This window comes from Choloepus didactylus (genome assembly GCF_015220235.1).
Source record: "Choloepus didactylus isolate mChoDid1 chromosome 25 unlocalized genomic scaffold, mChoDid1.pri SUPER_25_unloc1, whole genome shotgun sequence".
In the NCBI taxonomy this organism is placed as follows: domain Eukaryota; kingdom Metazoa; phylum Chordata; class Mammalia; order Pilosa; family Megalonychidae; genus Choloepus; species Choloepus didactylus.
Window position 1 is genome coordinate 7,440,328 of NW_023637606.1, and position 25,138 is coordinate 7,465,465.

Consider the following 25,138-nt stretch of genomic DNA (forward strand, 5'->3'; position numbering starts at 1 on the left):
GCGGGGCTGCTTCCCGCATGACCACACCCACCAAATTGCGGGGCTGTAGGATGGAAGAAGCGAGACCACGGCCCACCTGCGCAACCTACTCTTCTGGTGCCCACTTTACTCCTTCAGATTCGGGGTGCAAGGCCTGGTCTGTAGGGGTGTGCTGAGCTCAACAGCAAACGGCGGGCGAGGCTCGACCCCGGTGCCCCGCTCCCTCCTCCACAGTGGACGCCCGCTACCCTTTACCCCACTTTTGCCCACCTGGAAGTGGCGGCTTCTCTCCCTCGGATTCCCTTCTCTCCAGAATGTTCTTTGTTCATTTTGTTTCTTACCTCACCAAAAATATCTTCTCCAGAGTCTCACCAGGCTGGAAAATTCAGAATTTTGAGGAGGGCCCGTGGCCGGTGGCTGGAGGGGACGCTGAGCCGGAGAAGGACATTGCAGGGCCGGAGCAGGTTCTCCACAGAGGCGCCGCTTCGCCGTCCAGCCTCACAACTCCTGCACCAGGTAGCCAGGGACGCCCGAGCGTGCACGCATGCGCCTGACCAGTGCCCGCCCACACGCCAGGACCAGCACCAATCAGCGGTTGCAGCGAATGTGCACGGGGGCGTCGGCGGGGCCGGGGCGTGAGGAGGTCTCGTTTCTTTTTCAGTTCCTCTTCATACTTCTTTGGATCCGTCCTTTGATGACTAATTTAGTTTTGAAGGACATGAATTCTTCAGGTTCTAACTCCTAGAAAATGGAAAATGGCAGATACCAAGGAAATTGTAGTCATCATGCTTTCCAAATTTTCCACATAAACCACTGCAAGGTAAACTTATCAAACTGCTTAATTCCCCCATCCCAATGTTCAGTTACACCCTCATTTGCGTATATGATGACAGTTCTGTTCTCTGGATTATTGTTGCTTTTTTTCCTCAATACTAACTTCCAAGACATATAATATGTCATTTTTAAAAGATATTACAGGTAACTTTAGAAATATTTAAAAAAGAAAATTGTATAGTGCTTATTAAAAAAAAACATATTGTAGGTATTATTCTTTCTTTTTGGCAAAATGCTATATAGAGAATTTAATTTCCCAATTCTGGAGAAAAATGACTCCAGAGTTTATGCTCTTAACAATGAGCTAGGCTGCCTTTACCTATTACCAGAATAAATGCTATTGGACAGTCTGCTTATTATTGATGTGCTGCTGTAGCCAAGGGAACTTAGATGCCAGCCACATAAACACACACACACCTGCCTTCCTGACCATTCGGGCCAAATGTGAACCATAGCATCATAAAGCAGTAGGCTTCCTGAGGAGAAAATCCAAGATCCAAAGGGATTCTATATTTCTTTATCTAAAAGCCATAAAATGCAAAAATATTAATTTCACATCCTTTATGCAGATGTATAACAATCTGGAGAGTTACTCACTTTCCAAAGTGGTTTATACTTGCGTGATTAACTGTAAGTGCAGCAAGTGGTGATAGTGTTCAATAACAAAGTCATTATCCTTCAGAGAGCACACGTACTTTACTAGATCATTGTACCGTCTTTGTACCATACTGTAATTACAGGATTGAAATGATAACTACATGCTCTTTGTGTTTTCAAAGCTATCACGTAACTTTGATTTTATGAATAAAAGCAAGTCTAGGGAGAGCTGTACATGAGCTCATTCTCAATACAGCTCTAGAAATAGTGCTGAATAGTGAGAAGAACCTTTAACAGGAGTCAGTTTAATTATAAAACATATCTTGTGCTTTACTTTTCCTCCTGTCTTTATCTTCTGTTATAATCTATAATTGCCTTTCAGGTCTTGGTTTTTAATTATCATTTTTCTACTTTATTTTTGTATATATTCTTGTGAAGCATGCCTTTGTGTAAAGAAGCACGGGATGAATAACTAGTTATATAGTTATATGATGATTTAATTTGTAACTAATTATTAATATTATTTGTTATTGTTATTATATTATGTCTCTATCATTGAGAATAACAAGTCGCAAGATGATATGAGCTTTTGTTCCTTGTCTATTTTTTTCAAATCTAAATAATTGATATTCCATTATGTCTATTAATATATACTTGGCTTTATTTTTTCATAGGGTTATCATCTGACTGCTATTTATTTTACTTAGGTATCTTATTTATTTCCTTTATTCACATTAAAATTTAATGTAAGCTCTATGAAACAACGACTTTTGTTTTCTCTTGTACTTCTAAGAACTAGAGTGGGACAAAGTATACACTAGGCACTTTAATATTTGTTCACTGAAAATATGAATGTCACATAAGGGGACCTGCAGATTTCGGTTGAATGTAGCCAGAAAAATATGTTTTTATATTACCACAGAAAATTATGAAAATAGTCATAAATAAACTATAGCAACATTGATAATTCAATAATAACATACTAAGTGCATATAAATTATACGATATTAAGATATGGATAAAATTATCAAAAGATATGGTCTCTATGTGAATGTCCAGTGTTTTCAAAGGAAATTAAGGCATACACAAAAATAACTAAAATAGACTGTAAAAATTCTCATAATGTAGGAAATAATATAGGACTTGTATATTATTGAGCTATCAAGATAGTATTTGAGCTATGCCTCAACAGAGTATTTTTTAGATAATGGGTAGGGCTTTGCTTCAAGTGTAAGGTAAGAAGAAAATGACAGGTTAGTCATTTCACCAAAAAGAATTAAAGCAAAGTCAGTCAACATTGGGTAACAATGAATAATGCAAATATCAAGAAAATTCATGAAAGGGAAGACTCTGAGGTATGAAACAAGAATGATAATATGGAACTGAACCACATATAAATAGAATATTTTTAGACAATCATTTCACAATGGACTAAAATTGCCTGTGGATATGTTTTTACTTTTTTATTACAAAAATGTGGAGTGAAAAATTATCATTGCTATTATTCCTTCCTTAATCACACTAAAATTACATAGGGAATTCACATAGACTGAAGTAGATAAACATGGGAGAGCCTGATCTTAGAGGTTGATAGATCCCCCATCATTTAGCTGTGTGGACATAAGCAGGTCATTTAACCCTAGAGACTAGTTATATAGTCTGCAAATAAAGATGAAATCAACTACCTTTCAGGTTTTATTAAGGACTAAATTGTTCTGCACATAGAAGATGCCAAATATGATGCAAGCACTGACATTTGAGATGCATTTCTCCACTTTTTCATTCAAGTCTGCCCATATATTGTAGAAGTGATTTTATTGCCTCTTGGACCCTGAAACTGCTGTCCTGGGCATCCTCTGGCCCTTGCCTACTTCTTTTGTGGAAGAGAACTTTGTTCTGCCTCACATATGTTCCCATCTTCTCAGAAGTATATTCTTCATATTTTCTGGAGGCAAGCATAGACGTTATGAGTTTCAGATGCTGCACCAAGAAGTTGATGGTTTCTCCGTCAGCCTTGGTGTAGGTGTGACTTTTGGAGATGAGGTCCTTTCCCCAGCAACCAATGTTGGTTGTGTAGCCTGAGAAAGAAATATTTATGCTATTAAACTTTTGTATTAAACATAATTACTGCAGCACAATGTCAGCTATGCTGAAGAATATAATCACCTACCTTCTCAGATTTTCTTAAGAAGTCTCAAAAAGTATTTTCATAAGCTAATGTCTTATTTGGTGGAAATATTTCCTGACATCTCTCTGTCTTGGATCAGTTCCCTGGAAAAGGACTCTGAGAAGGAGAGATGGTTATGGAAATACACATGGATTACCCTCAAGATACACATCTATGGGAAGTGTGAAGGTACTATTGGACACAGGGAGCATCTGAACTATGAGTCAGTTGCAACAGAGTCTCAGCCAATCCTCATGTAGCATTACAGCATATATGAAACTTCAGCATTTTCCCATGTTATGCAAGACAGCCAGGCCTCTATTTCTCCCTAATATCCAATAGGTCTCAGATCATCCCAGTAATAAGAATCATATCCTCAGGTGATATTATTCTATATTGTTGGAGTTTTCCTAGGGACACACAGCAGTGAGCTGTCTGCAGTCAATATTCCCAACTGCTCTATGATGGATGCAGTGATGATGAGCATGATTTGGGGATGAGCCTTAATGTATCCACATCACTTTCCTTCCTCCCTTCTCCCCAGTTAGTAATATCACAATCACAGAATTCCAGAGAATCTTGTTCTAACTGACTTAAGTTCACCCAGTTTTCTACTTTCCTTTTATCCAAATGGGAGCAAATTGTATCAGGAAAGATGTAATTTTCTCTCACCATAACTTTCAGTGCACATACCTATGGGCTTTTTTAGATCTCCAGAAGTATTCCAGTCTCAGTAGAAAATGTTGATTTGGGCCTGAAATAATAGCCATAGATTTGCTCTGCCTCTCACAGTTGCAGTTAGGGAGAGTCTGTGTCCCATCAGAAAGCCAACACAGGGTGCTCTCCAAGTTCCTGTGGTCACTGAGTTAAGCATTGTAGAGATGAAAATGCAGGGACTGGTTGGGGAGCAGGAAGGAGTCCTTGTTGATCTCCTCAAAGGCAAAAAGAAATGCTAGAACATATTGGTAATCCTCAATAACCACCTAAGCAGAAGAGACAGTATAAGGCAGAATGGTAAAATTATGTTGTTCTAGAGCAACTAATAAGTTAAACCAAGGGAAAGGAAAGTGGTTTCACATTGCCTTCTCTGAGACTCTCTTGCTCTGGACATGGAGCTGGAGTGAATAACATTTCAGTCATTTGGGAAACACTGGCATGGAGGAAATTGTGTCTGAACCACAGATGGTTGCAGGGCATTGCAAGAGAGTAAGATGTCATTAGCTGGATGATATAGCAGTCAACATGAAATATTTTGTGTTTTAGGTTCCATAAATTGATAATTCATCAGTGTATGGACAAGATGCAAGATATTTGATTGTAAGGATATGGGTAAGGAGTGCAAAAACCATCTCATAAACTCCCCTGGAAAGACTTGGGTAAATCCCAAATATGATCTTCAATTTACTTAGAACTGGAAGCCAAGATGTAACCATTACTTTGTTCCCCTGTTCTCTGGAATATGTTAAATAACATCTGATATACCAGTTGGTAAAATATTGGGGAGAGGAGGTGGGGCAAGATGGCAGTATAGAGAGGTGTGGAATTTTATTTACCTTCTAGGGCAGCTAGTAAATAGCCAGAAAATGTCTGAAACAACTGAGTGACTTCTGTGACCAGACACACATCATACACCAGTCTGGGATGGGTGGAAGGGCCTACATCATAATGGAGAACTCTGCTCTGTAGAGGCTGATGCCCCTACAACACTAGCATAGAAGATGGTTTTAGAGTCACTTCACCATGGGAAAAAGACACAGTTCTACTAGGGGCAAGGGAAGGTATCTCAACTAATCTCCAATGTTAGATTTAAATAATATATTTGGACAGCTGAATACAAACTCTGAGCACAGATAAACCCAGAGAAAGCAGGAAAGGAACCCAGGTGTCCTCTTAGCAGAGAGCAGGTAGGGCTGACCAAAGAATAAAAACAAACCAGAGGTCGTTGTAGTTGGCTGAGTGCCAAATATTAGAAAAAGGCTGTTCTCCAAAAAAAGGGCATAAGCCAGGTACCAACTCTGTCTGTTTATTATTGTACCAGGGTCAAAGGGACCAGATTTGAGTGGGATTTTTTTCTTCTTTTTAGCATAAAGAAGCAGCATTTTTCAGTTGTCAGGACTGCCCCAGACAAGGCCAGAGCTAAGGTATGTCTGAGAGAAAAAGTTAGGTGAAGGATATAATTCCCTGAAGAACACATCTTCCTCAAGAAAGGGGGGTGGGACGGTGCTGCACCAAATGGATGCTTTCATTCAGAGAACCCTGACTCCAGGTGCTGAAAAAGAGAAAAAGTTTATGTCTGCCCATTGCCTCAGCCTCTTTCTCAACCAAGCCCTAGAAGGGGCAGGGAATGCTTAGAAATAAAGTCACCACAACTCTTTATGCCAGTGGGGAAATGCAGACTGACAATTGCAATCTGCTGAGCAGGATAGAAAAGGTACAAAACCAAGAGGCTGCATAGGAAAGATTGGCAACCTGCTGAGTCTCATCCTCAGGAAACATTGATTTTGATTACATTCTCCTCTTGTTAGAAATTTTTGATCAGTTACACAGAAGCTATGCCAGAGGTCTAGAATAAGTTGAGTAGAATGTCAAAGGAGACAGAGACCAACACCAGCCAACAAGAATCCCTAGGTAAAAGAGGAGCAACCTCCAGAATAAACAGATCAAGGAAATTAGGTGCTTTGACACCAGCAAAAATTACTGAGTCATACAAGAAGCATGAAGATATGGTTCAGTCAAAAGAACAAAGTAACACTCCAAATGAGTTTCAGGAGATTAAAATCTAAATAAAATTGTTCAAAGAAATCTTTTAAATCAAATCAAGAGTTGAAGGAAAATGGGCAAAAGCAATGAAGGATATATAGAAGATAATGAGTGAACTTACAGACAAACTTGAAAGTTTGGAAAAACAAATGGCAGAATTTATGGGAAGGAAAGGCACAAAGAAGAGATGAAAAACATAATGGAGACATACAAAGCAGATTTGAAAGGCAGAAGAAATGGTTAGTGACCTAGAGGTCACAACATCTGAAATGATACATACAAAAGATCAGATTGGGAAAAGAATGGGAAAATATGAGCAGGGTCTCAGGGAATTGAATGACAACATGATGTGCACAATGTACATGTTATGGGGTACCAGAAGGAGAAACAGGGAAAAGAAACAGAAGGAAAAATGGAGGAAATAACCAGTGAAAATTTCCCAACTCTTTGAAAAAGATAAAATTACAGATCCAAGAAGGACAGAATATCCTAAAGAGAGAAAATCCAAATAAAACTTCTCCAAGACACTTACCAATCAGATTGTCAAATATCAAAAACAGAATTCTGAAGCAGCAAAATAAAAGCAATCCATGATATACAAGTGAAGCTCAATGAGACAATGTGCAGATTTAGATTTCTCAGCAGAATCCATGGAGGTGAGAAGACAGTGGTATAACATATATATGATATTGAAAGAGGAAAACTGCTAACAAAAAATGCAATATCCAGAAACATTGTCCTTCAATATATGAAGGAAGATTCAAAATATTTTCAGAAAAATAGACACTGAGAGAATTTGTCAACAAGGTACTGGTCATACAGAAGTTCTTCAGGGAGTGCTACAGGCATATAAAAACACAGGAGAGAGAGGTTTAGAAAAGAGTGTAAAAGTGAAGAATATCAGTAAGGGTAAAAGGGAAAGAAAATAAGATATGACATACAAAATCCAAAAGGCAATAAGAAAAAATGGTAGGAGAAAGTACTGCCTCAATTTCATTAATATTAAATTTTAATGGATTAAACTCCTGAATCAAATACATAAACTGGGAGAAAGTATGAAAAAAGAGAATCAAGCTATGTGCTGTCTGCAAGAGATGCACATTAGGACCCAGGATGGAAACAGGTTGAAAGTGAAAGCTTCGAAAAAGATATTTCATGCAGTAACAACCAGAAAAGAGTAGGGGTAGCTATACTATATCAGGAATATTACACATAAAATGTGAATTAATTAAAAGGACAAAGAAGGACACTAGGTATTAATAAAAGGGAAAATTTTCATGAAGACGTAACAAATATTTATGCACCAAGCCAGAATGCCACAAATACAAGAGCAAACACAGCTCTGAAGGGAGAAGTAGAAACAATTAAAAAAATTTGGAGAATTAATATGCACTCTCATCAATCAATACATAGAACATCTAGATAGGGGATCAATAAGGAAACAGAGGGAAAGCAGACATAATTATTGACCCTGCAGAAATAAAGGAGATAATGAGAAGATACTATGACAACTATATGCTAATAAAGTAGAAAACTTTGGTGACATGGGCAACTTCCTAGGAAAGGATGAGCAATCAACATTGGCTCAAGAACAATAAGAAGACCTCAACAAATAAATCACAAATAATGAGATTGATTCAGTCATCAAAAAGCTCCCAAAGGAAATGTCCAGGAACAGATGGCTTCACATGTGAATTCTACAAAGCATTCAAGAGAGAATTAGTATCAGTCCTGCTCAAAGTCTTCCAAAAACTTGAAAAGGATGGAAAGCTACCTAACTCATTCTATAAAGCCAGCGTCACCCTTATACCAAAAGCCAGGCAAAGATACTACAAGAAAAGAAAATTATAGATCAATCTCTTTAATGAATGTAGATGTGAAGGTCCTCAGTTAAATACAACATTCAAATCCAGCAGCACATTAATAGAATTGTATACCCTGACCATGTGGAACTCATTCCAGGTATGCAAAGCTGGTTCAGCACAAAATAAATCAATTAATGTAGTTCACCACAGCATACATCAAAAGCAGGAAAAAAGATTGATTATCTCAATTAATGAGAAAAGGCATTTGACAAATTTCAGCTCCTTTCCTGATGAAAACACTCAAAAGAATAGGAATAGAATGGACTTTCCTTAATTTGATAAAGGCAATATATCAAAAACCCATAGCTGATATCACACTCATGTGAAGTTGAAAGCATTCCCTCTAACATTGGGAACAAGCCAAGATGTCCATTGTCTCCATTACTATCAGCATTGTGCTGGGAGTTCAACCTAGAGAACTTAGACAGTAAAAGAGAAATAGAAGGCATCCAAACTGGAGAGGAAGAAGTAAAACTTTCACTGTGGACATGCCAGTTTTGATGTATTATGTCCCCCAAAACTCCATGTTTCTTTAAAGCAATCTTGTGGGGGGCGATATATTAGTGTTGACTTGTTTGGGATTCCTTTGATTGTTTCCATGGAGGTGTTACCCTGCCCATTAAAGGGTGGTGCTAATTGGATCACTGGAGTCATATAAAGGAGTTCACAGACAAGGACCTCTGAGCAGCTAAGAGTGACATTTTGGAAAGCAACTGAGAGTGACATTTGAAGAGGAGCTGCAGCTAAGAGAGGTCAGTACACCCCAACAGCAATATTTTGGAGAATGCCATTTTGAAATTCAGCTTGGGAGCAAGCAGACACCAGCCACATGCCTTCTGAGTTAACAGAGGTTTTCCAGATGCCAGTAGCCATTTGTCAGTGAAAGTACTCTATTGATGACTTACCTTGGACACTTTATGGCCTTAAGACTGTAAACATGTAACAAAATAAACCCCTTATAAAAGCCAATCCATTTCTTGTATTTTGCATAATGGCAGCATTAGTAAACTGCAACAGTGGAGTGTATGATCCCATATGTAGATAATCTGGAAATATCTGCAGCAAAAATACTAGAGATAATAAATGAATACATCAAAGTGGCAGGGTCCAAGACCAACATACAAAAATCAGGAGTGTTCCTCAACACTAGTAATGGGCTACATGGGGAAGAAATCAAGAAAATTTTGAGAAATAGGAATGAAGACAGGAAGTCTCAAACTACTGGACTTTGACACATGTTACAAAGTTATAGTGGTCAAAATGGCATGGTACTGGCCTAAAGATAGATATACTGATGAACAGAATAGAATTGAGTGTTCATAAGTAGACCCTCTCATCTACAGACACTTGATCTTTGATAAGGCAGATAAGGCAATGCAATTGGGTCAGAGTAGCCTCTTCAACAAATGATGTTTAGAGAACTGGATAGCCATAGCCAAAAGAATGAAAGAGGAATCCTATTTCACACCTAATACAGAATTAACTTGAAATGCATCTAAGACCTAAATATTAGAGCTAAGACCATAAGCCTTTAGAAGAAAATATAGGGAAATACCTTAAATATCTTGTGATAGGAGGTGGTTTCCTAGACCTTACACCCAAAGCACAAGTAATAAATGAAAAAAAAGTAGATAAATATGATCTCCTCAAAATTAAACACTTTTGTGCATCAAATGATTTGTCAAATAAGTAAAAAGGCAGACTATTCAATGGGAGAAAATATTTGGAAACCACAAGTCAGATAAGGGATTAATATACAGAACATTTAAAGAGATTCCACAACTCAACAACAAAAATACAAATAACCTAATGAAAAAACTGTGCAAAAGATAAGGACATGCTTTTTCTGAAGAGGAAATATAAATGGCTCAAAAACATATGAAAAGATTCTCAGCTTCACTGGATATTAAAAACGCAAATCAAAATCACAATTAGAGATCATCTTAAACCTACTAGAATGGCTATAATTTTAAAAATAAAACAGACAATTACAAGGGTTACAGAGGATGTGGAGAAAGAGGCACACTTATTCACTCTTGGAGGGAATGTAGAATAGTGCCAACCCTCTGGAAGGCAGTTTGGCAGTTCCCCAGGGAATCTAAGTACAGAATTGCCATATAATCCACTAATCCCATTACTAGATACATACTCTGAGTAACAGAAAGGTAGGAAAAGAAAGGACATTTGTAAACTGATCATTATAGTGGCATTATTCGCAATTGCCATGAAATAGAGAAAGCTCAAATGTCCATCAATGGACAAGTGGACAAACTGAATGTTATGCAACTGTAAGTCAATATAAAGTCACAGAACATATAACAACATGGATGATCCTTTAGGACATTATGCTGAGTGAAAGTAGCCAGAAACAAAAGGGCAAATATCTATGGTCACATTAATATGAGATAACATTAATAAGCAAACTTTGAGAGTTAAAGCTGAGAACACAGGTTATCAGGATATAGGAAGAGGGTAGTGATCAGGTATTTGATGCTGAAGGAGTATAGAATGTTCAACAGAATTGATTGTATAGATCAAGATATGGATAGAACAATACTGTGAGAATGTGGTACAGCATTGTAAATACACTGAACAAAGGTGACTGTGAGTACTCACATTTGAAAAAGGAAGGCTAGGGTCATGTATGACACCAGAAGGAAAGACAGAAGATAAAAATTTGGACTAACTTAGTGAAACAGTGGACAATGAAGTGATTAAATTTACAAATACAAGAATGTTTTTAGATGATGGAGAACAAGTGAATGTCAACTTTGTAACATGTTGAAATGGGAAGAAAAAAGTACTGACTTTTTTTAACTTAACTGACTTTTTAAAAATTTATTACACACCTATTCAAAGCAGCCTGGGATTGTTCCAAGGACAGACATATAGACAATGGAATTGAATTTCAAGTTCAGAAAGAAGCCTTTTTGTATATGCCAAATTGATTTGGACAGGACTGCCAAGACCAGTCAATGGGAAGCAACGAGTCTTTTCCATATATAGTGCTGGGAAAGTTGGATGTATACATGCACAAGAATGAAAGTGAATCCCTACTGTACTGGTTTGTATATAATATGTCCCCCAGAAGAAAGCCATGTTCTTTGATGCAATATTGTGGGGTAAGACTTATTGTGGATTAGGTTGGAACCTATTGGTTCAGCGTTTTCCATGGAGATGCGACTCAATGAATCTGTGAGTGAAATGTTGATTGGATAATTTCCATGTAGATGTTACCCCACCCATTCAGGGTGGGTATTAGTTGGATCACTGGAGGCATATAAAAGAGTTCACAGACAGAAGGACCAGAGCAGCTAAGAGTGACATTTTGGAGAGCAACGGAGAATGACATTTTGGAGACAAGCTGCTGCTGAGACAGACACTTTGAAGATGGTCATTGGAAGCTGATGCAGACATTTTGGAGAATGCCATTTTGAAATGCAACCTGGGAGCAAGCAGACACCAGCCACATGCCTTCCAGCTAACAGCAGTTTTCTGGATGCCTATGGCCTTTCTCCAGTGAAGGACCCCTATGGTTTATGCCTTACCTTGGACACTTTATGGCCTTAAGACTGTAACTTTGTAACCAAATAAACACCCTTTATAAAGACCAATCCATTTTTGGTAATTTGCATAACAGTAGCATTAGCAAACTGGAACACCTACCTTATACCATATACAAATATTACCACAAAACGGATCAAGACCTAAATATAAGAAGAAAAATCTTAAAATCCCAGGAATGAAACATAAGAAAATATTTTCAGAATCTTCTGTTAGGCCATGGGTTCATATAATGTATACCAAAAGTATGAGCAACAAAATAAATGGATAAATGGTCTTCATCTATATTAAAACTTGCATGAGTGAAAGAGCTTAAGAACTTAAAAAGACAACCTATAAAATGGCTAAAAATATTTGGAAATCATAAATGTGATAAAGGTTTAATACAGAATCTATAAACAATTCCTACCACACAGCAACAAAAGGTAAACAATCCATCTTTAAATGGACAAAATACTTGAATAAACATTTCTCCAAAGAATATTGCAAATGTCAGGTAAGCACATAAAAAGATACTCATCTTCATTAGCCATTAAGGGAATGCCAATCAAAACTACAATATGTTATGTGTTCGCACCCACTAAAATGGTTACAATTAAAATAAGGAAAATAACAAATGTTGGCTCAATGTGGAGAAATAGGAATCTTTATATATTTTTGTTCAGAATGTAAAATGATGTGGCTGTTTGTGGCTACTTCTAAGACAGTTAAATATTAATTGCCATTTGACTGTCACCTCACTTCCAGGTATATACCCCTAATTATTGAAAGCACAAATTTGAACAATTATGTGCACACCGGTATTCAGAATGTCATTATTCACAATTGCCAAATTGTAGAAGCAACCCAAGTATCTGTCAAGTGATGAATGGATAAGCCAAATGTTATCTCTACATAAAATGGAATATCATTCAGCTCAAAAAGGAATGTAGCTCTTACACATGCTTAAACATGGATGAATCTTTAAGATATCCATTTTTATGAAATAAGCCATACACCAAAGTAGAAATATTGCATGTGCTCAATCATAAGAAATAAATAGAATGTGCAAATTCATATCCAGAAACTAGAATACAGGTTACAAGTGCCAGGGATGGGCTTGGGGAATGGGGAGTTGATGCTTAATTTGTACAGAGTTTCTATTTGGGGTGATGGAATAATTTTGGTAATGGTTGGTGGTGATGATAGCACAACATTGTGAATGTAATTAGTATGAGAGAATTGTATATTTCAAAGTGGCTAAAAAGGGACATTTTAGGTTATATTAGTAGTACCATAAGAAATTTTTTCAAAAAAGCATAGAATGTCCAACCAAAACTGTGAACCCTAAGTTAAACTATAGGTTATCATTAATAGTATAATAATTATAATACTATTCCATCAACTTAACAAAGGTACTAAAATATGAAAATATTATTTAAAGGGTAAACTGTAAATGGGTGTAGTGGGTTATACTGGAACTCTGTTCCTTCTGCATGGCTTTTCTATACTAAAACTGCTCTAATAAAAACATGAAAAAATATGTTCTGTGACATAAGCAAGACACATAACAAATACTTATAGTTTCACTTTATGAAATATCTATAAATTGCAAATTCTTATAAACAGACTGAAGATTAGAGGCTGAAAAAGTGGATAAATGGAAGGGTTGCTATACAGTCCTTATAGATTTGTTAATTTCATAATAAAATTAATTTTCAAATTGATACATTGGTTTTTTGTATTGGAAAAATGAGCATGGATTTAGGTTAAGATCCTTGTAAATTGGAAGTTAGAATAGAGGGGTGGTCAACACAGCTTTTCTGCTGCATGGAGCCATCGTCTGCAGAAGGGGGAAGGCAGCTGGCTTCTTAGCAGACCCTGAGGAGCTGTGCTTTCATGGCCACCCAGCATGATGCCCTCTCCATGCCCAGTTGTAGGTGCCTGGTGCTGCCGTGAACTCCACAGTCATGAGGATTCATAGCAAAGGACATTCCCAGGGTGAAATACAAGTCAAAATGAAAAAAAAAAAACCAGGCCATTTTTGAAATCTCTAAAAACTGATAACAAACCAGAAAAAGTTCAAATATAACCCACTTTGGGGAGAAGTATTTTACCTGGAATTCTGTCACAATATCTAAAAGGCTGCAGAAAGATCTTGGAGGGTGAGTTGAAGATTTTCTCAGCAAAGATATCAGTACTCTTATTTCAAATTAAAAGGAAGCAAAATTTGCACAATCCTTGGGTAGAATTTCTCCTATACCAAGTCCAGAATCTGTGTGTACTGCAGAAACCACTTCACCTCATCCCAGCCATGATGGAAGTTCATTTATAGTCTCTAGACTCAGTGTGTTTAAGCAGAGGAAAATTAGTTGAAAAGCTATCAGGGACCATGATTTATTCCTACAAATAGTATATTATAAAATGCCTTATCATAGGGAATAAAAATTCTTCATATTGATGACATTAGTTACTACACTGAACAAAAGAAAAAAGAATTACAATTACTCAAGAAATCAAGCACTTCTGTAAGAGATGTGGGGTAGAGCTGGTGCACAGAAAACAAGAACAGGTAAACTGAAAAAGCCTTTTGTAAAGGTGGAAGATATGAGTCACTTTATAGGCCACTTTATCTTCAGTGACCAACACTGCCCTTTATATATTATTCTATTCACAAGCCCCATAGTCCATTCAATGTGGATAAACCATCTATCATCCAAAAGCAACTAAGGTTAAAACAAGAATCCAAACAGATGGTGATAAATATGGTGGAACCACAATTCAACTTCATTTGAAAGAGAAGGAAAAAAAGGATATTGTGAATGTTGCTTACAGAAATATGAAGATCTTGTAACTCATCTTCTAAGTGAGCAACACAGAAACTTTGTACAGAGTAACCAGTATCAAGTTGTTGATTATATTGTATCTAATTTAGTTTTTGATTTTGTTTAATATGAAAGGGACACATCCTAAAAGAAAAGAAAAAAATACTGTGTTGGATCCCTTTCTCCTTTTACTGCAAAGAAGATTAGCCAAGAGAACACCTGGAACTGCAAGTATATTTCTCAAAATGACTTCAGGGGAAATAAAGTTGTGCAGATGATCAAGCAAAATTTCCTGTGTAAAGAAATCCAGGAACCTGAACAAAAATTTGTTTATTTCAGAACCCATCCCCTGCCCTTCAAGTGAACTGAGAAGACTTGATGAGAAAAATACTAACAAATATTACATGTTAAATCCAGCTGAAAATGACATAAACCAGAATTTACACAGCTACCTTCCCATAAAAACAAAAAGAATACATATTTGATGTTTCTGAACACAAATGCATTATAAATGAAAGTGACTTCAAAGAACTAAGGGTAGGATAAGTGTCCCTGTGGGCTACAGGCATCTATACAATTTTCTAATTTCAGTAAGAATAATAGTGCATCTCAACTGAAAACACAGTCAGATTCTGTGCTATTTCCAGCAAAGGAAACTGAAGGAAAAAGACTTTAATTCAACATTTGGTCATGATTCTGTTCTCATAGCAATGAATAGGCCACAAGAGCACCTAACACTTCAGGCAAACACTCCATCCCTTAGCCCTCTTGTGGAACCAAGAATATGGATAGTTTACCTTCTGTTAAAATCCATCAGAAAGTGAAAATATTATTTGGAAGAAATAACAAAGAAAATCTGGAACCAAATGTGGAAACAGATAAGAAAAGAACTGAATTTCTTACTACAGAAGAAGAAAATAGAATTTGTAGTTCACGGTGCAGTCTTTACTAGACTTATTTCAGAGTAGTGAAGAAAAATCAGAATTTGGGGGCTTCCCAATCTATATTGAAAACAGTGGCATGTATAATGTTTTAGATTTTAAGAGCAAAAAAATTCAGATAAACTGTTGTCAGTTTTGTTTTCCCCTTTTACATTTACTGGCTTTTAGTCTTTCAAAAACTTATACTTTTCAGAAGTGATAAGTATCATATTCTTGAAATTTTTATAAGCACATATAAAATTCTTAGAATTTTTCAATATGTACTCTTTTATTAAGATTTATTCACATATCATACAATCATCCAAAGTATATAATCCATTGATCACATTATCATCATATAGTTGTTCATTCATCACCCCAATCTATTTTTTTAATGTTTTCCTTGTACCAGAAAAAGTGAAAGTAAGAATAAAAAATTAAGAGTAAAAACAGAACACCCAAATTGCCCCCCACCCTATTTTTCCTTTATTTTTTTATTTTTTTTTATTTTTTTGCCCCTGTTTTTCTACTCATCCATCCATACACTGGATAAAGAGGAGTATGATCCACATGGCTTTCACAATGACATTGTCACCCATTGTAAGCTCCATTGTTATGCACTCATCAAGATTCAAAGCTACTGTGTTGTAGTTTGATAGTTTTAGGTATTTACTACTAGCTATTCCAATTCATTAAAACCTAAAAAGAGTTATCTATATTGTGCATAAGAGTGCCCACCAGAGTGACCTCTCAGCTTCTTTTAGAATCTCTCAGCCATTTAAACTTATTTCATGTCATTTCACATCCCCCTTTTCATCAAGACTATGTTCTCCATCCCACGATGCCAGGTCCAGATTCCTCTCTGGGAGTCATATTTCACATTGCCAGGGAGATTTATACTCCTGGGGGTCAGATCCTATGTAGGGGGGGAGGGCAGTGATTTCACCTGCTAAGTTGGCTTTGCTAGAGAGAAGAGGCCACATCTGAGCAACAAGGAGGAATTCAGGGGATACTCTCAGGCACAATTATAAGCAGGTCTAGCCTCTCCTTTGTGGTAACAGACTTCCCAAGGGCAAGTCCTGTGATAGAGTGTTTGGCATATCAAACCACCAGTCCTCAATGTTTGTGAAGCACAGCAACAACTATCCAGTTGGGGAAGCCCAACACCTCTGCATTTTGCCCCAGCTCCTCAGGGGGGCTCTGCATACCTTTTTTCATTGTTTTAAAAAAAATCTTAGAATTTTTTGCATACTTTGTTTACAGAACCAAATAGATATTAACAATAAAGGTGAGGTTTGCATTTTTTCTACAAAATTGAATACCTATTATAGAAAAAGTATAAAGTGACTCATCATATTTTACATACTACATTCATAATTATTCTCTAAGATTTATTATGAGTAATGGTATAGTTGGTTGTATGTCACTGATAACTAATTTAAAGTAAAATTAGCATTATAAATTTGAAAAAAATAGAAGAATTAAGGAGTACATAAAAGCTTCAAATAACTGATAAAGGGCTAAAACTCCATGAAGGAAATTCACTTTTCTCCTCTTCCTCTTATATTCATATTAAAAGTCCTCATAATTTGTGTAATTATGACCTGGAGAGTCTTGAACTCTCAAGATCATACAGTGTTAAATATCCAACTGTGAACTACTCTCCTTCAAGTTGGGTGTCTCAGTCAAGCAGGCTCCCATCATCAGCATCATTGTCTGCATAAGGAGGCCCATGCCTGACCATGTCTCCCCACCAGGCTAGAGTGCAGAGTCTCAACCCTCATCACTCATCTGGCCAAGAAGCCTCAGTGAATCCACAGTTCTTGATCATGACCCTAGGGGAAGCACAGCTCAGCCCTGGTTATTTAGGAAGATATTGGATGTAGTAGTGTAGTGTGTGAGCATGTTTTCCTTACCATTAGAACAAAGCAGAAGAGATAGCCAAATGTGTGGGCTCTGAAATGTAAAGTTTAAGTTCAGAGGCTTATGGGGTTTAATTTTTGTTTCTAGGAGGGAATTCATTACTGTTATTCCTTTTCCTTCTCTTCTCCACCACTGGTTACATCACCCACTTGAAATAGCCCTCCCTAGAACATAAATGAGCCACTATAATCTGTCCACTAAGTACTCTAAAATTATCAAGTGAGGATTATGATAACGATGACAAGGAGGGTGACAGAAATCAAAATATAACAAAAAGTTATCTTAGGCTTCCTAGTGCAAGGCACTGAGCTCAGTTTTCTAAATACCATCTTCATTTCAACAGTATATTCATCCCCAAAATACATATGCAAATATTATTGCTGTTTTACAGATGAGGACATGAGCATGTCATTTTGTTATTTTTTAAACAAGTGCTGGTGTGGAAAGGAGAGAAGCCAGGTATATCTGGGTAGTGAGAATCCAGACGGCGGAAACTGTACAGAATGCTCCCCTAGAATATCCAACCTGCAGTTTTACTTTTGTTGTTTCGTCCAGAGTGGTTGGAGAGGAAATTACTTTGTCCCATTCATCTGATTCCCTAGAACCTATATAGTGCATGGCATAATAGGGAAGCAAATTTAAAAGATTTCTGTTAAAAATATTGATTATACTTCTTTAGTTCACAGGGAGAACTGGAAGTATTATGGAAACCACACAGTGGGTGTCTTCCTACTTGTGCCTTTTATCATTTCCAGGGAGAAGCATTAGGACTTGAGTCAAGAAAACAATTGTGTTTAATGTTCTGTGTCATGACTTTTGTATGGAACCCATTCTTCATTTAATAGGCTCTCCAGCATATTATTTAAAAATTTTGGCAGATTTTCATAAAAATTAAAGCAGTAAGACTAAATGGAGAAGGACAAGGAAGAAGTACATCTTATTGAGTGGTCTGAGTCACATTTTAGGATTTCCAGTTATTCCATCATCCCATGTTTTCAGATAAGATAGCTTTCAACCTCTCTGTCATAAAATTGAAAATCAAAGTTAATTAAATATTTTAGGGTTAGTATTTCATCAATAAATCTGCTGCACAAATAGTCATTAAAATCTAATTCCAGGGGTTGAAAGATATGGGACTCATATTTAGTTTCTCTGGCTCCTATTCTAGGGATATGTCCTCTCCACCAGAGAGAGGAATGAGTGTTTCTCTTCTTCAAAACTGCTTTGGTCCCTGAGAGCAAATTGAAGCAGAATCGTTGATTTCTTGACAGGGAGTGAATTCATCTTTGAATTAGCCAAATAAGCTACCTTTTAAAAGTGAATTTTATACAATAAAAACAGTTCACCATTTGGATTTTTAATGCATAATACTTCATTTTAAAGCACAACATTGAGTCTGAGAATATAGATACTTCCTATACAAGATGGAAATTTTGTGGTGCATTCATAAAATGACTATTGCTTAAATGACATCAGGTGCATTTCTGATTCTAGGGCTTAATAATAAGTGCAAGTAGTTAATTGCTACATTTTTCTTCTGTGGAACAAATATAAGTAATTAATAGTAAAATTAATTAAACAAGCATAGATCAGTACTATTCATATACATATCATTCATGAATTCATTATTAAAACTCTCATTTATTTAATGGAGAGAAGAATTTTGAAAGGTTGTTAAAATAAGAACTGATAAGTAAGTGGAGTTCATCCCCCAGGCAATACCTAGTTAAACTAGATTTTAATGAGATGTGTGCACCCTACATAGACATAAACACAATGTTGCATTAGGGATCAAGTAAAGCAAATGCCAAGATGCCAAAAACAACAGAAAAGTCTTAAAGCATATAATAAAACTAGATGATATAGAGAACCCAAATCCAAACAAGCAAATCAAAAGATCAGAAGACACTCAGTATTTGGCACAATTAATCAAAGAACTACAGACAGACAACAAGAGCATGGCACAGGATATAAAGGTCATGAAGAAGAGCATGGCACAGGATATAAAGGACATAAAGAAGACCCTAGAAGAGCATAAAGAAGATATTGCAAGAGTAAAGAAAAAAAATAGAAGATCTTATGGAAATTAAAGAAACTGTAGGCCAAATTAAAAAGACTCTGGATACTCATAATACAAGATTAGAAGAAGTTGAACAACAACTCAGCCTCCTCAAGGACCACAGAACAGAAAATGAAATAACAAAAGAAAGAATGGGGGAAAAAATAAAAAAAAAAACAAAACAAAATGGATCTCAGTGATATGACAGATAAAACAAAATGTCCAAATTTAAGAATCATTGGTGTCCCAGAAGGGGAAGAGAAAGGTACAGGTCTAGAAAGAGTATTCAAAGAAATTGTTGGGGAAAACTTCCAAAACCTTCTACACAATATAAATACACAAAGCATAAATGCCCAGCAAACTCCAAATAGAATCAATCTAAATAAACCCACTCCAAGACATATTCTGATCAGACCCTCAAATACTGAAGAAAAGGAGCAAGTTCTGAAAGCAGTCAGGAGAAAAGCAATTCACCACATACAAAGGAACAACAAAAGACTAAGTAGTGACTACTCAGCAGCCATCATGAATAAGAAGGCAGTGGCATGGCATATTTAAAATTCTGAGAGAGAAATAATTTCCAACCAAGAATACTTTATCCAGCAAAACTCTCCTTCAAATTGAGGAAGAGCTTAATTTTTCACAGACCAAACAAATGCTGAGAGATTTTGCTAATAAAAGACCTGCCCTACCCTCAGATACTAAAGGGAGCCCTATTGACAGAGAAACAAAGAAGGGATGAGATAGAGAGAGAGGAGAGAGAGAGGAGAGAGAGAGAGAGAGAATTTTAACAGACATATATAGAACAATACATCCCAAGTCACTGAGACACACATTCTTCTCTAGTGATCATGGATCTTTCTCCAGAATGGCCCATACGCTGGGACATAAAAACAAGCCTTAATAAATTAAAAAAAAAGAATTTGTTCAAAGCAAATTCTCTGACCACAATGGAATACAAATAGAAGTCAATAACCATCAGAGACTTGGAGAAATCACAAGCACCTGAAAGGTAAAAATGAAGGGGAGATGAAAACATTCCCAGATAATCAAAAGCTGAGGGACTTCACCACCAGTAGATCAGTCCTATAAGAAAAGCTAAAGGGAGTTGAGCAGGCTGAAAGGAAGGGACACTAAACAATTGACTGAAACTACATAAAGAAATAAAGGTTACCAGTAAAGATCCCATGGTAAATATATATACCAATACTACTGTATTTTTGATTTGTAACTCCACTATTTACTTCCTGCAGGATCTAAAATACATAAACTGTAATGATTAATCAGTGGTTTTGGACTCAATGTAAAATATGTAATTTTTGACAAGAACTACATAAAGGTAGGGGAATGAAGGAGTAAAGGAACATAGTTTATGTGTCATATTGAACTTAAGTTGGTATCAAAGAAAAACAAGATTGTTATAGATTTAAGGTGTTAAATTTAAGCCCCATGGTAAACACAAAGAAAGTATCAGAGAATATGGCCATAGACATGAAATGTAGAGTAGGGGTTCTGAGAAGTGGGGGAAGGGGCAATGGGGAGTTAAGAAATGAGTGTCAGGTTTCTGTTTGGGGTGAAGGGAAACTTCTAGAAATGGATGGTGGGAACGTGATAGCACTGCAACATCCTAAATGTGATTAATCCCACTAATGGAATGCAAGGGAGGGGGTGGAATGGGAAGATTTAGGCTGTATATATGTTTCCACAATTGAAAAAAAAAGACAGTCTAAATAGATGACAATTAAATGCCAAGGATGATCCTGGATGGGATCTGATAATGGAGGAGAGGAGGCTGAAAGGGACACAGATGGGGCATAAGGGGGAAAAAAAGGAAATATAGAATGTAAGCTTTGTATCAATGTTGAATTTCTTGATCTTCTTAGCTGTGCTTAACGGGATTGCATAAAAGAATGTTCTTGTCCATTTGGGAAAGATATATGTGAATTATAGTGTTTGTTCAAAGATGCATGCAGCTTGCTCTCATATGTTCAGAGGACAGAGCAATAGATGATCGATGGCAGATAGGGAGAGAGGGAGGGAGGGGGAGAGGGAGGGAAAGAAAGAAATGGTGGTGTGACAGGATGTTAAAGGTGGTGGATTGGGGTATCATGGGAGGGGGGTTGGGGTATGCTGGGGTTTTATGTATGGGATTTGAACTGTTTTTGCAACTGTTCCTGTAAATTTGAATTTACTTCAAAATAAAATTTCTTAAAAAAACACAATGTTGCTAAATTAGAATGTTTTGTAGGTTGACATGACAAGTAAAAGAAAATTTAGGTAAATTGATAAGAAAACTATCAATACTTAACTCATTGCTAACATTATAGAAACAGTATCAGGTAAATGTATCAACCACATTCAGGACAGTGATTGTTGTAGAGGGACATAATTACAAGTAAAATGGAAAATGTAGGAATAGTAGGAAAAATCAAATGTTATTGGCAATCCTTTAAGACACTGTAACATATGAAACAAATATTTTAAATGTTTGCATTTTAATATGGTGCATGGGTATTCTTGATAATGATAGTAGGTAAAATTAATGGACCATTTATTAAGAACCTGGCATTTTTCTAGGGCAATAGTTCTTAGCTCTAGATGTACTTAAGATCACCAAGGGCTTCCTATGTAGGCTTTCTGATTTTGTTTGTTCTAGACTGTAGCTTCGGCTTCCATATATTTTAACAGAACTAGTGTATTTATAAGTATCAACCACAAAATGGTACCACCACACACAGTATTCTGTCTATAACAGTTTACTTAATTTCTTCCAACAAATTCCTTATGCAGGTTAAAGTATTACCTATAAATATCAACCACTTAAATTCACTTGCCTTTAGTATGGAATCACATTGTCAGGTTCTAGGTTTCTCTGACTCTTAAAGCCAGAGAATGGACCACCACACAAAACATGGTTCAGATTTCATGACAGATTATGGACACACACATGTGCACACACACACTAAGATTGTGGAAACATTATAACTTGTATAAGGTAGTTGTTGGTGTAGAGCAGGATAGGCCTCCAAGTCTTCTCTGAAACTGGCTTGAGGAAAAAGATAAGAGGTGGGACTTGTGTTTCTATTCTGGTTAGTGGGTGAGACTGTGCTCCGAGTCCTCATGCTGGGACTTTTCTTGTGTGGCTTAAATCTCTGGCTAATGCTAAAGAAGAGAGCACCAGGATTTCTTATCACAATAACCCTATGTGGGGTGGAAGCAATGTTGATGGTGAGCCTTAAATGCTATCAGGAGTCAAACATCAATAAAATGGCATTAGACTATTTATTGCATAGTTATATAAGGTATGAATACAATTGCCCAAAATCAGGAGTATTTATTTCATGTCATTTTGATAAAATAAAGAACCTTTGACTGTTTCCTAATGTCCTTTAAATAGACCATTTTTTCCTTAAAAAGAGAATATTTCTTATTCCTTATGTTTCTTCAACAGAAGAAAACATATATTTAACTGCATTCATGAATATTTTCAAGTTGATATTCTTGCACCCAGTGTCTCTAAGTGGGTGTCTAGAGAAACAGGTGAACAGAAAATAATGTAATGAAAAGTGATACTAAGAAGAATGGGTTTTTAACAACTGAGAAATATTGCTAAGGTACCAGGGTATGTGTTCCTCAAGGGTGAATATTTGTCTATTAATTACTTGAATTGGAAATAATGACACATTGATGAGTGTATGTGTAATTATAACAAAACCTTCTTTTCTTTTTTAAATATGGCTTGGCTTTGAGGAACCAGTGTCTCAGACTTCATCCACTTAGGGCTCTCAGTTGACCCAAAACTACATCCCTTCCTGTTTGGGCTGTTTTTGTCCTTGTACCTGGTCACTGTGCTGGGGAACCTACTCATCATGCTGTCAGCTCTGACTCCCACCTCCACACCCCCATGTACTTCTTCCTCTTCAACCTGTCCTTGGATGACTTCAATTTCACCTCTACCACAGTCCCAAAGATGGTTATGGATATCCACACTCACAGAGGAGTCATCTCTTCTACAGATTGCCTGATACAGTTGTCCTTTTTCAACCTTTTTGGCTGTTTGAATAGTCTGATTCTGACTTGATGGCTTATGACAGGTTTGTGGCAATCTGTCATGCCCTCCACTATACAGTTATCATGAACCCCTGGCTATGTGGCCTGCTGGTTTTACTGTCTTTTATCATCAGTCTTTTGGGCTCCCAGGTGCACTGCTTAATGGTGTCACAACTAATGTTTTGCTCAGATGTGGAGATTCCTCATCTCTTCTGTGACCCTCCTCAACTCCCCAAACTTGCCTGTTCTGACACCTCGTTCAGTAACATATTAATGCATTTTATTAGTGCCATCTTTGCTGCAATTCCATTATCAGGGATTCTTTTATCTTACACTAGAATTGTTTCATCCATTCTGAGAGTCCCAATTTCAGGTGGGAAGTATAAAGCCTTTTCCACTTGTAGCTCCCAGTTGTTTGCTTATTTTATGGGACAGGGCTGGGAGTGAACCTGAGTTCAGTTTACTCACATTCACCCAGGAAGAGTGCAGTGACCTCAGTGATGTACCTGTTGGTCACCCCCATATTGAACCCCTCCATCTACAGCCTGAGGAACACAGACACCAAGAGGGCCTTGGGGAAGATACTGAGGAGAACATCATAATCTCAACACTTTGCCATATTTTCAAGTTTGTAGATGAGACAAGACAGTAAAAACAAATATCCGGAAATTCAAATATGCCTCTTGGGTCACAGTATTTTTCATTACTTTGCTTTTTCTTCATACCACTTTTCTGAATATTGCTCCTTTGGCTGTCTTTTGGGGTTGCAGGAGCATAGCTGTGGAGTAGGGCATTTTATATAGCTTTCAATTCCTGTATGTTTTCATTACCAATCATACTTAGTTTCACTGACATCACTTTAGGATTAAAGAAATGTATGCACATGGTAAGAACCCATTAACTATAGATAACTTCATTGTGATCATTTACTCTAAGGATCATTCCATTCACATAATTTGTTTGAACTTATATATGTTTAACCTGGGTGCCTGAAGACCATTATAATTTAACCTTTACACAATTAGAACAAGAGCAGTATAATTGCAGGTGCTAAATACCATTTGTTTCTGTACTCAAAGGCTAGTGGTGTGAAAGCAGAGCTGTATCCCATATCTACTTACAAAATGATGAATAAGTTATCCATTGTTGCACAAGAAAATATGAAGTCACATGGCCTTATTTATAGTCAGCATTTTCCATCCTACTTTCCACTGGATACTCCATACAAAAATCTAAGAATTGCTGTGAATAAAAATATATGATTTGCATGCTTTTCTTATTAGGGTCATTCAGAGGGATGTACTATATACCATCTAATTTTAGGTGCATGAATAATAGAAGTAGTAAAATGTTTTTATTTTGAAAAGTCCTATGAATAACACAGGGATTAAAAATTTGGATAGAAATTCCTCAATTGGACTTCCAAATATATACTGAAAACCTGTAGTAGTATCTGTTTCCTCAAGGACACGCAAGAAATGAACAGGAATTGAGAAAATCAAAAAGCAAATTTTTCTTTTTACATTAGGTGGTGGTTTGAATCATGTACCCCAATTTGGATATGTTTTTGGCCTTGGTCCCCTTTCGGGTGGTATAAACTTATTATAAAACAGATA

General features: G+C 36.7%; 2 pseudogenes; both read left to right on the top strand.

Annotated features, from left to right (window-relative positions):
- Positions 1 to 523: 523 nt before the first annotated feature.
- On the top strand, positions 524 to 15,679 carry LOC119525326 (annotated as a pseudogene).
- A 1,909-nt stretch (positions 15,680 to 17,588) lies between these two features.
- Positions 17,589 to 24,124, top strand: LOC119525441 (annotated as a pseudogene).
- The last annotated feature ends 1,014 nt before the right edge of the window (positions 24,125 to 25,138 follow it).